This window comes from Melanerpes formicivorus, unplaced genomic scaffold (genome assembly GCF_026170545.1).
Source record: "Melanerpes formicivorus ecotype bairdi unplaced genomic scaffold, bMelFor1.0.p_v2 SCAF_6, whole genome shotgun sequence".
In the NCBI taxonomy this organism is placed as follows: domain Eukaryota; kingdom Metazoa; phylum Chordata; class Aves; order Piciformes; family Picidae; genus Melanerpes; species Melanerpes formicivorus.
The window spans coordinates 3,547,928-3,558,151 of record NW_027142358.1 but is presented as its reverse complement, the minus strand read 5'-3'; the positions used below and the strand labels follow the sequence as shown (position 1 = coordinate 3,558,151).

The 10,224-nt window shown below is 41.9% G+C and overlaps 1 protein-coding gene across 1 annotated transcript in view; it reads left to right on the top strand.

Annotated features, from left to right (window-relative positions):
• Positions 1 to 3,366: 3,366 nt before the first annotated feature.
• The window catches only part of ACSL5 (acyl-CoA synthetase long chain family member 5), a 32,106-nt gene continuing 25,248 nt past the window's right edge, over positions 3,367 to 10,224 (top strand). The window contains exon 1 of the mRNA XM_068139378.1: positions 3,367 to 4,733. The gene's annotated coding sequence lies outside the window, so the exon portion shown is untranslated. The remainder of the gene's footprint in view (positions 4,734 to 10,224) is intronic.

Sequence of the window (10,224 nt, the reverse complement as noted above, 5' to 3'; positions counted from 1 at the left end):
GTCTGGGTTGGGTTGGTTTGGTTTGGTTTGGTTTTCCCTTATGTTGGTTTAGTTTTGGTTTTGGTTTGGTGTTGCTATTTATTTTTTTAAATAAACATGGATTGCAAAATTTGAAGAGAATGCAAATGAGATGAAATCTAGCTGGGTGTTACAGGGGTGTTTCCTAATGTGTCTTCTTGCAAAAACTCAACAACAAGCAAAAAAGTTAATCCACCAGTGTGCACGACTTTTTAATGAAAGAGAAGATAAGGAAAGTAAAGAAAGACTCATTTCCAGCACTTGGCAGAATCTCCAGAGCTCTGGGTTCTCTTCCAGCTTTGTTGGGAGGCTGAAGTCAAACACTTTCTACCTTATCTCCTGCTCCATGTTTGAATGTGGGACCCTCTCCTTACATTTGGTCAAAAAGCTGGGATCTGGATGCATGACTCCAATACTGCAATAATTGATGACATTACTTCTGACAAAGCTATTACAACAATATGTGGGTGTTAAAAATGAAGTATGGCATATCAGGAGGAAGTCTTGCAATGACCTATGCTCCACACCATGAGCTGAAACATGAGTAAGCTTAGGATCTCAGCACCCAGAAGCGGAGACAAATGGTGTTACCACATAACAATTCTTTTTTGGGGGAAGGATACACAGCATGTGGACCAGATACTGCTTACAATTATCTGCCAAATACTCATAATTAATGAACCATTTCTCACTGGTGATGCTGATTTGACATTTGTAGAGTGCATGCTCCTACATCAGAGGCACAGACTGCACATATGATATAGACATGTGCCCTGCTTGGATGCCCTAATTGCCTTAGGGAAAGTTTTAAGTTGGATATTACCAGCTATAAGCAGAGATGTGATGTTGCAGGAATATTTTTGATCATTTGCTTTCCTGTTGCATACTTCTCCCAGGAAGCACCTTCCTTGGATTGCTACAGTGAGTCAAAATGCTGTGATTACAGTCAGAGTGAATTAATTTAAAGCTATAGACAGTCAGAGGAGCTCAAAGTGCAGTCTCGGGGCATACCATACTATGGCAGGTGTTCTATCTGAAAGGTTAAGAAAGGAGCAGGCTGTGTTCCAGAGAAGAGGGGCTCCAAATGGCTTCAAAGGCAGTACCATCCCAAGGCACAGAGATTAATTTTGGCAGTGCACACTGTGGTCCTGATGAAAGAGCTGCTTCAGGCTTAAAAGGTACACAAGGCAACATGAGTTAGTACCTGAAGTGCCACCCCAGGAGGTACGAGACTGGGGCTGAAGACACAGCCTGCTTCTGACTACTTAAAAGTATTTCTCAGATTTGTATCAACTGTGGGAACTCATCCTGCAAAACAGACAAGGCCAGATACAAAGTGCCAAGACAACGTGCCACAGAATTTCAGAGAAAAATGTGCAGTTCTGTTCTAAGATTGTACTCTTGCTTTTAAAGGTTTGAAAGATCCTCAGAGCAAATTAGAGATGAACCAGCTTTCTAAAACTGCTAGAGACAGAAGAAACCCCCTTCCCAACCAACTCTAACATTAAGATCTTCTAGAATTTACTGAGGAAACAGTATGAGCAGAAATCAGCTCCTTGTAAAAGCAAATGATAGAGCTGACTGCAAAAAGCCTTTGGAAGCAACCATGGAGGGCTGAGGAACTCAGTACAGCTGAAGAGCACTACTTGCCTGGGTTTGCTGTTACATGCTCTCCTTTCTTGTCATTTGTTAGAATGCACAGACAAACAAGCCCTCTTCTCCCCCACTTCCTAACAGAAAATACCAACATCATAGCACAAGAAACATGCTTCAAGATTTGGCTCAGGCACAAAGCAATCCACATCAAAGTCAGGTTTCACCATGAGCAGATGGGAAGTCACAGGAGCACTGTGTTAACACTATGTTAACTAGCACAAAAAACTTACACAAGAGCAGCAATTTTCAACCTCCTTTCCACTTCAGACTTCCCAGCTTGCTGTCACAGTCTCATGTCATTTTAGCAACTACCAGCAAGATCACTGGAGTGTCACTAGAATTTCAGTATGTTTTACTGAGGGAGAAAGTCTTTGAGATGTTTGCACTGCAATAACCTATGAGTTCAGAGGCAGAAGAAACATGTCAGATGAGAAAAAAAAATACTTGATAAAATCCTCCTGGCTCCTAAGAGCAATTCTTTTCCTCCAACTCTCTACCCAGAAATGTCTGGAAAAGGAACACTATTTTTTCATCTGTTGGAAAGCAGCAGTCAAGATGGATCTTAACAAAGAAGACATATGCAAGGCTGAGTTAAATCGTAGGCAAAAGCTTCTCCCATGCCAGCAGGTCCCACTGAAATTGGGAAGATGTTGGTCCAAGCACTATTTTCAAATGAAAGAACCTGAGAATCAAAGGACTGGAGGAAAAAAAAGGAGAAAACAAAGAGCATACCATAGAAATACATACTCCACCTCAGCTGCTTTTTAACAACCTGGTGCAAAAGGGCTGAAACATTCTCCTGCTAAATATGGCAGGTGAAGGCATTAAGAGACTTCTTGGCATTGCAAACAATCAGTATAAAAAAAAAAAAAAGCCAGGATAAAGTTACCAAAGAATGACTGGTCTGAAATTAGAGTGTTGATGGCAATCTGGATGGCTAAACCCAGCTTCTTACTACCACGTGGGTAGGAAGCATGCCAACATGCTTGAAACACCACAAGCTTGAAGGTATCTGGCCCATTAGCCATGGCATTGGCAAGGCTCATCAGAGCAAGAGCTACTGCATCACTGTAACAGACAGGAGCCATTCTTTGGCCTTGAAGGCACACTGAGACCAGCAGGTCTTGGTTGCTGTTACCAAGTGGCAGTACTCCTGAGCCTCAGACACTTTTGTCTTATTCCTCATTCTACTCTGCTGGCTCCAACTTCTTTGTCTGTCACCAGATCTTAATTCAAACAAACAAACAAACAAACAAAAAATCCCAGCTAATTAATCAGAGCATTTTGGTTTAATTGTTTCAATGGAATCCTGAGTCTGTTTGGACTCAATATATATTGCAACTCAGGGCAGGTCAGATTTTACAGCTTGTCATGTATTGTTTATCACACTTCAGCTGGAAAGAAAACAAATGGGTATATGAGATGCAGTGTAACAGTAATTGAGAGGTGAAGCAAGTACCACTAGCAGTGGAGTGTGAGATTGCCTCAGTGTTAATATTCATCTCTCTCCGTCTCAGCCAGAAGTTACATCATATGTAATATAGGCAAGGTAAAAATTCTCTTCCTGGACAGAAGAGTCTGGCAGGTGATAGGGGAGAACAACAGCAATCTTAGTTATGGTTTATTTGCTTGGGTCTTTTTTTTGTTTCTTTGCTTTTCAAATATTTCCCTTGGTTCTCCAGTAAGAACTGAATGAATATATGCAGCCTTGTGAAGTACTGGACATCCCCCTCTGCTCAACTGACCAAGAGACACAACATGCATTTCATGGAAGATGAGTGGTTTAATTTGCTTTGAAACTGAATGCAACCAGAACAGTTGAAGAAGTTCCAAATCCTCCAGCAATCTAGGTAAACAACTTCAGATACCAGCAAAAGATCCAGGAGATGCAGCAGATGGAAATGGATGTCCTCTGGGTTGCTCAGGGTACCAGCAGTGTCCTGCAGAAAGGGGCTACCAATGGCTGCTCCAAGCATTTTTCCTGCCCAAACAATTCTCTTTGACCTTCACCAATACCACAGGTGACAAAAGGCAGAATAGGTTGCTTATATGTTCATGACCAGCATGAATATTTTCTATTCTCTTGCATTCTCTTTATTTAGTATTGTCCCCTATTCCCCTCCCCCCAACCCCCCCACCCCACCCCCCTTTTTTAACAGTTTTAAGCACTGCATATTCTTCATTAGACACCAAGGGGAAAAAAAAAATCCAGTATGGTTTAGTGATGTAGTGACCAAGTCTCAATTTATCTTGTTGACATGAAGTATCTCATGTGCTCCAAAACAGATGTAATCCAAATAATCTCCCTGGGCTTGTCCTGAATAGGCTCTGACAAAACACAGCCATCTGCCCCATCTAAGGCCTAAAATCTTTGAAGAAGTGATTGCAGCATGAGCAGTAGGCCCTCTCCAAATCATTTTGGGCTGGGACACAGGTCTTGAGGTAACTTAGCAGTACATCAATAGTTATCTCAGTGGGTTTCTGGATAAGATCTCATACTGTTACCAATCAAAACTAATTAGGTGATTGCAATTCAAACCACAAGGTCATACAAGGTGTAGAAATTTGTGATGTGTTTTATCTTGAATTCATCTGCTATAAAAATCATTGCAAGATGAGCTGCAAGTTGGGATCCTCTAATGTATCTCCTAGCCAAGCTAGGATCAGCTGTACCCTACATTGGCATATACTTATGGTGTCATCATAACCCAAGAAAAATCCCCATTCTAATAACATATTTATTGCTGTGACCTCTCTCTATCCATAGCAACTTAAATCTGGAAAACATGCTAGCTTGAAATACAGGAGAAGCCCCACTGAACACAATGGAATGTCAAGTAAAATGTCTGTGCTTAAGTGCTCACCATGACAAGTTTGTTTAGTGATTTTTCATGACTTACCACAGGCTGAAGTGCCTTTTGAGAATTACACTTACTGTAGCTAAAGCAAAAACCATTTCATTCATCCCTTTTGTGAGTCTCTTGCAGTGGTTGCAGTGTACTTGCCATAGCTGTGCTGTAGAGCGTCACACACCCGTACATCACATGCTGATTAATCAGGTAGGCAAAGGCATTTACTCACCTCATTCCAAACCCTTTCTAAACATGACCCAGGGGTTATAACTTAGCCATAGGAAATACTGATTGACTGAGTTTGAATATCACTACCTTCTTTCTCCATGTATTTCCCTGAACTGAAATATACACTCATAGTACTGCTTTTATTTGTTTGTTTGTTTCAAGTTCAGTAGCTTCAGCTGGCAAAAAATTGACATTTTATCAGCACAACCCCACTGAAAGCTTTGTGTGCTACTGAAATGACCTCAAACACAGTCCTTACATTCTGAACCTACTTTAAGGTGCCAAAACACAAGTGCCTTCACTGCAATAAGGAACTTCAACAAGAGAGGCATAATTTAATGGAGAAGAGGAGGCTCAGGGGACACCTTATTGCTCACTACACCTTCCTGAAGGGTCGTTGTAGCCAGGTGGGGGCTGGTCTCTTCTCTCAGGCAACCAGTAACAGAACAAGAGGACACAGTCTCAAGCTGTGCAGGGGGAAGTTTAGACTTGATCTTAGAAAGAAGTTCTTCACAGAAAGAGATATTGTCCATTGGAATGGGCTGCCCAGGGAGGTGCTGGGGTGAGCATCCCTGGAAGTGTTTAAGAAAGGCTGGATGAGGCACTTAGTGCCATGGTCTCATTTATTAGTTAGGGTTGAGTGACTGGTTGGACTTGATCTTGGAGGTCTCTTCCAACCTGGTTGATTCTGTGATTCTGTAAAGCCAGATTTAAAGCAATGTCTCTTTTTGTGATCTTGCACCATGATGATAAAAAAAAACCTGCTAAATACTACCTCCAGTGGACTGTTGCCACAGATTCCTATAGAAATACATACAGTCACTTTGGAATTTAAAGATCATGCCAGTACTCATCAGACAGCATCATTCTTTAGCCTTTGAAATCTATGCATCTTACAAAGTCCACACTTCTTATACTCACCCTGGCCTTTGGGACAAAACTGACTCAATCAAGGGTTGAACTGAAGCACAGGTAGAAAGAAAAGTTTTCAGAACATTATAGGCATTCTGCATTGTTCCAACAACAGTAGATATAAGCAGATCTGCTGTATTTTAAAGGCTGGTAGTTACAGTTGAACTCTGCATTGGTTTGTAATGGCACCTAGTCAACATCAATTGTCTCTAGTCTCAAATGAAGAAAGAGCCACTATATTATAGTTTCTAAATTAGAGATGAAACTCAAATTAGGGCTCCTCAGAATATTAGAACAAGAGCTGAACTCAAAACACAACACATGAAGGACTGCAACAGACACCTTAGCAAACCAATGTATTTACTGCTCCATCATCATTAAGTGCTGTCTCTCAAAACAAAAACCAACCAACCGAAAAAACAATCTCCTGGCTCTCATATTCATCTACATTTCTCTGGATTGACATTAACAAATCAAATCTTCATGGCTATCTATATTATCATAGTATCATAGTATCATTCAGGGTTGGAAGGGACCGCAAGGATCATCTAGTTCCAAGCCCCCTGCCATGGGCAGGGACACCCCACACTAGATCAGCCTGGCCAGAGCCTCATCCAGCCTGGCCTTAAACACCCCCAGGGACGGGGCCTGGAACTTGGTTGTTTCAACAGAAGTTTAACCACCTAAACAAATTACAGCACTGTGATAACACTTAGAGGCAATTCAAGTGGTCTTTAAACTTTCCTCATCTAAATATTATACGTCAGAGATTGCTCACTGTGAACATTAGCTTCTTTGCTCTTTTATTAGATCCAAAGTCTAAAGTCACTGAGAAAGATTTGCTCCGGTTTTTCACTTCCAGATTCCATGGCCAATAGTCAAAGTGTTTCTTTGTTATGGTCTTGCCCACATTTTACCCTGGCAGTAGGGGAGGTTAAGTACAGCAAAACACTTAGGTAAATGTGTAAGCAGAATAACAAAGCCAAGCTATGAAAATACTGATTCAGAAGCTTCAGTTCTCAGATCATGTTTCAGGATTGATTTTGAAAGTCTGGAGTTGATGCAGAAGCCAAGCTCTGCGTGGACACAACAAAACTGCGTTGAGCTTCAACATGTCAGCAGATCCTCTTGTTTGGCAGGCAGTTTTCATTTTCATAGAATCATAGAATAGAATCATCAAATCAATAAGGTTGGAAAAGACCTCAGAGATCATCAAGTCCAACCTGTCACCCAGCACGTCCTGACAACTAAACCATGGCGCCAAGTGTCACATCCAATCCCCTCTTGAGCACCTCCAGGGATGGGGACTCCACATAGGAGTTCAATACTGTGAAATCTGAATGAGTTGCTGTAAGCTGGACCTAAGCTCATTTGTATCCATTGTACCTGCCCACTTCATGTTTGAACAGGCCCCATTATGTCACTGACCTTTAGAGGAGGAAAAGACCTGTCCACAGATTTTCATTAGTGCCTTGCTGTCCCAGCCATGCAGCAAGTGTTCTGGATGGTCTCCAGAGCTAACATGCAATATAAGGCATTCAGTGCTCTTGAGATAAGAACGGTTTTACTTTGTTGGAGATGATGCAGACATACCTTCATTAATTTTTCATCTATGATTCTTATTAGATGGAAGAGATGTGCTCAATGCCAAACTTTTTGGTTGTTTTTATGTTGGAGCTCACAAGAACTAGTCTTTTGGGGACAAATTCTGATCTCAAATAGACCAATGCAAACCCACAGTATTGCATCATTTCCAGTCAAAACCAATAGAATTATCTGATAGTTGTTATGCTTAGAGTCAGCAAATTAAGACACATGTCAGACGCTTTCATTTCTTGCAAAGTGACTAGTACCAGCTCATACCTGTGCATATTTAACATACAGTTATCTTAAAAGTCTGTTTCATCTGGTTTTAAAACCATAAACGCTTACTGGGACACTCATAATGAGAGGTGAATGCAAGGTTGTCAATAGTAACTTGGAAGTAGCAAATTCAGACAGATCCTTCAGTTTTATGCAGAAGCCATACCAGCCAAGAAATAAGTCTGGTGCTGCTCTTGGGCACTACGGATCATCTGCAAATATTCAAGCACTTTAACTACACTGGCACCAAACTTTACTACTGTCAGTAGTTACTGTCAGCAATTATATAGGCTAAAGGGTTAGGGTTTGTTTCATGTTTATCACTCAACAACCTATTGCATCTGAGTAATTTCACAAGACCAATAAAAAGAAAGGCTTCTTATATGTTACCTAGAAGTGACTAAACTCCACCTTTGTGTAGGCATGACCTTTAGCTCCACTCTTCACAGCTTAAACCAATTACACAACCTCAGCAAGAATAATTTTTGATCAGCATACAAGGATATCCCCCAGTTTTACATTCACTGTCAGGTATTTAAAACATGCCTGTGTGAATCCTGCTGTCAGTGAGAAAGCTGGAAGGAACACTCATTTCAGTTTCTTTTGCTCTCTTTTGGTGTATATTCTTAATCAGTCAAACATCAAGTAAATTGCACAAAGGGAAAATAATTACATTGCTTGTGTGATATTTGAAAGTAGTAATGTGACTGGTGTTCATTCATTCAGATAAGCACAGAAAAATTCAGCTAAACAGAGAAGGCAAAGTACTGAGCTTTCACAGTATCACAGTATCAGAGTATCACCAAGGTTGGAAGAGACCTCAAAGATCATCAAGTCCAACCTGTCACCCAACACCTCATGACTACTAAACCATGGCACCAAGTGCCACGTCCAATCCCCTCTTGAACACCTCCAGGGACGGTGACTCCACCACCTCCCTGGGCAGCACATTCCAATGGCAAACAACTCTCTCAGTAAAGAACTTTCTCCTCACCTCAAGCCTAAACCTCCCCTGGCACAGCTTGGGACTGTGTCCTCTTGTTCTGGTGCTGGTTGCCTGAGAGAAGAGACCAACTCCCTCCTGGCTACAATCCCCCTTCAGGTAGTTGTAGACAGCAATGAGGTCTCCCCTGAGCCTCCTCTTCTCCAGGCTAAGTAACCCCAGCTCCCTCAGCCTCTCCTCGTAGGGCTTGTGCTCAAAGCCTCTCCCCAGCCTCACTGCCCTTCTCTGGACATGTTCAAGTGTCCCGACGTCCTTCTTAAACTCAATGAAAACTAGCAAAAGACAATTTGGATTATCAGACTCTCAAAACCCACATGCATAGAGACAATTCTGTCAAGAATTCATACTTTGAAAAATTATTTTGAGCTATAACCTGATCAGAAAGTTTAAAACTCTCTAGCTTGATACAATTCACAGAGCCCCTGCTAGCCTACAAAGAATTCTTGGTGAGGGGTTTGGAACACAAGCCCTGTGAGGAGAGGCTGAGGGAGCTGGGGCTGCTTAGCCTGGAGAAGAGGAGACTCAGGGGTGACCTTATCACTCTCTACAACTACCTGAAGGGAGGTTGTAGACAGGCGGATGATGGTCTCTTCTCCCAGGCACCCAGTACCAGAACAAGAGGACACAGTCTCAGGCTGCGCCAGGGGAGGTTCAGGTTGGATGTTAGGAAGAAGTTCTATACAGAAAGAGTGATTGCGCTATGGAATGGGCTGCCCAAGGAGGTGGTGGAGTCGCCGTCATTGAAGGTGTTCAGAAGGAGACTTGATGGGGTGCTTGGTGCCATGGGTTAGCTGTTTGGGTGGGTTGGATTGGTTGATGGGTTGGACACGATGATCTTGAAGATCTCTTCCAACCTGGTTTGGTTTATTCTAATAAAGGTTTATTCTAATTTTTATTTGTCATTTGTTTTTTTCATACTAGAATAGAATAGAATCAATCAGGTTGGAAAAGACCTTTGAGATCATCGAGTCCAACCTGTCATCCAACACTATCTTATTTTATTTCAGTCTCAAGGGAGGAAATTGCCAGCATTTTCATTAACTGAAAGTATATTTTTCAACTTTTACAGAAAAAAAACCCAAACCAAACAAACAAAACCCAACAAAAACTCAAACCAAACAAAACCGAAACCAACCAAACAAAAAACCACCCCAAAACCACCAAAAGAAAAACAAACAAAAAATCCAACTATGTGAGTAGGTTTGACTTGAGCTCCTCTTTTTCAGAACTGTGACATAGGTGATGTTTCCACAGCTGATCTGGGCTATTTTATGCTATTGCTCATGTGCTTTGGTCACTGAGATCACAAACCACAGCATCACTCATTCAGAAACAACACGGAACACAGATAAGCCTGCACTAGAGAACATAAGCCCATGTGTCTTCTAGGGCTTGTGAGCATGTTTTCTCACACCCTCTTTCAAAATATTATGCTGGAAAAAGGTTCTCCACCATTAGCAATTCAGCAAGACTTTTGACCAAGAGCCCAACCTACCTGAATCACATATCATAGAATTGTCAGAGCTGGAAGGGACCTCAGGGATCATCTAGTTCCAAACCCCCTGCCATGGGCAAGAACACCTCACACTAGATCAGGTTGCCCAGAGCCACAATCAGCCTGGCCCTAAAAACCTCAAGGGATGAGGCTTCTACCACCTCCCTGGGCAACCTGTTCCAGTGTCTCACCGCCTT